We start from the raw sequence: 2,546 nt of genomic DNA on the forward strand, positions 1-2,546 counted from the left end.
TCTCTCTCTCTCTCTCTCTCTTCTCTCTCTCTCTCTCTCTCTCTCTGTATCATAAGTGGATGATCGCACAGATCATCGAACGGAAATATCTTGAAACATCCATAGTTTCCAACGACTTTCATTGGAAATGTTATTAATTGTTCTACGAATTAAATTACGCAGCTTTTTCTTTAACTGCATATGGGTTCGCGATTCGCGTGTCGCATAATCTCGTCCGAGTGCCAAATAATTAGTAATATAGATAAGTATCATGTGTACAATGATTTTCTCTTCTTCATTAATGAGAAAGATCATCATTATTATTAGATTCACTTTCGAATCGAAACTGTAAAGACACCGAAAGACGATGCAATGAGAGGGCGAGATATACTATATGTATTTAGGTATATTTATTCGTTGGAAATGACGTTGCCATCGATGCAGAGAAGCTTGTTGGGCTTAACAGTGCTGACGATCGTCGGCCTAATGACTTTCCTGCTCAGCAAGAAGCTCGCACTGGAGACGCGCAAGCGAGATGGCCTGCTCCTCGACGTGATCGCTAACATTAGCGGTCACTTGGATCGACTTGATAGCGGCTTTGATGGCATCGCCGCGCAGACGGGAATTGCGCGGAATCGCTTGCTACGACTGGTTGCGCTCCATCGAGAAAATCTTTTGGTATGTGCGTTACTCGGCGAGAAATGGAGACAAAAGCAAATGCTCAGCATCGGAAAACCGATGACGATGATGGCGAAGAGGAGAAAACGACGCCGACGGTTCATCGTATCGCATTATCATCGATAATCGATATCCAAGAGGTTTTTATCAGACGTGTAAAAAAATGAGAGATGTAATTAGATGTACGTATGTACATCTAATTGTATCGCCAAATTACCTATGTTATTTAATCTACTCAATGATTAGGAATGATTTTTTTTCTATTATTTGCTCTACCGGTACTTTAATTATCAATTTTCCGAGTCTCATTATACAATACATTTTTATTTTTCTCGATATCAAGAAATATGTATACATTTCAATGTTTTTCTTTTTTTCAAGAATTCAAGGAACGCTTGTGTGAATTATCAATATACATTCTGTCTCCCATTTAATTGAATAGCCAAGTTGCTCATTTACTGTCAACTATAATGCTGTCACTTATAATTGATTAATGATTAAAATAAATCCAATCGTATCGTACTATAGTCTGTAGTAGATAAGTAAGAAGGACGAATTAATAATTCGTACTTGGTAAGACAATCATCCGTTCGCGTGAGCGAATCATATTCCTATTGCGAAAATACCCGTATAACGTGAAACATATCGTAATGTTAGATAATAGATTCTATTTTTAGAATAAATGATACGACGAGTCGATCAATCAACTTATATATGATAAATCAAATGTTCAAGGTAGGGGCCAATTAACAAATCCGTGATTGCATGTACACAAGAAAACTTATAACTAAGAAACGCAGTGAATGTTATTTCAGATTCCAAAATATTAAGATAGATTCGAAATATATATAAAACATGACTGTGATCGAATAATATCATTCGTCACAATTATATTGTTGTTACAAATCTAAATGATTACATGTACATATACATATAGAAAAGCGAGGATTGTCGAGGATGAAATTGTCAGACTTGAATTTTGAATATTTAAGCGGACTCGCTTACTTTCTGCGATATTATACAATAAATATTTATTTACATAAGTTTTCATTGTATAGAACGTTCTATTCTTACTATTAGCGTTTAGCGTGCTATCGTAGAATATTATCTGTTAAATGGAAAATACATACGTGTCAAAATTCGCATTGTATAAGTATTAATTATTAACTTGTATATACAGAATATATACAGATTGTTCCAGATTCGCGAACGAATGTTTTCGCCGATTTTTCTGCCGAGAAAATTTCTTTTTATTGTAAAAGAACGTTAATGCGCACGTACAAAAATGCGGATCTTACCGAAAAGAAAATCTCATCGGGAAGAGATGAGGTTCACTTGAAAAACTTGTCGAAAAAACTGTTAAAGTTCTTAAAATATTTTTCACAAGCGTCTCGAGCGCTTTGTTGACGTACTTATAGTACATATCTATTATCTATATTTACAGTGGATCGATACCTAGACTTTAGTACGACACGCGCAAGTATAATCTGATATATGTATTTACGCGTTATCAAATTTAATCGGATCAGTCACGATTCGACGTACTCGCTTCATCACTTGCTGTACATATTTTTACTTAATGTTTACTTGCTACGTGTGCGTATGAACACGCACGTACGCGAGAGAGATGAATATTATTCTCTAGTTCGTAGAAATTGTGTAATTGTATTATGTAATTATTTTTATAACTCTCTCGAAAAAGTTATCTACCAATAAATCGTTTATTCGTGTGTCTTGTCTACTTTATACTATATATATTTCTCTTTGTCCCATATATAATCGTATAATTGCTGAGCGATTGTCAATTATTCGCGAAAAGAGTCTAGACTACAAGTTGAAAACCTGCTAATACGATTTCTCTCTCTCTCTCTCTCTCTCTCTCTCTCTCT

General features: G+C 35.1%; 1 protein-coding gene across 1 annotated transcript in view; it reads left to right on the forward strand.

The window, feature by feature from the left end:
* The first annotated feature begins 523 nt into the window (after window positions 1-523).
* The window catches only part of LOC105624229 (selenium-binding protein 1-A), a 7,513-nt gene continuing 5,490 nt past the window's right edge, over window positions 524-2,546 (forward strand). The window contains exon 1 of the mRNA XM_012205588.1: window positions 524-534. The gene's annotated coding sequence lies outside the window, so the exon portion shown is untranslated. The remainder of the gene's footprint in view (window positions 535-2,546) is intronic.

The sequence above is a fragment of the Atta cephalotes genome (genome assembly GCF_000143395.1).
Source record: "Atta cephalotes unplaced genomic scaffold scaffold00075, whole genome shotgun sequence".
NCBI lineage: Eukaryota > Metazoa > Arthropoda > Insecta > Hymenoptera > Formicidae > Atta > Atta cephalotes.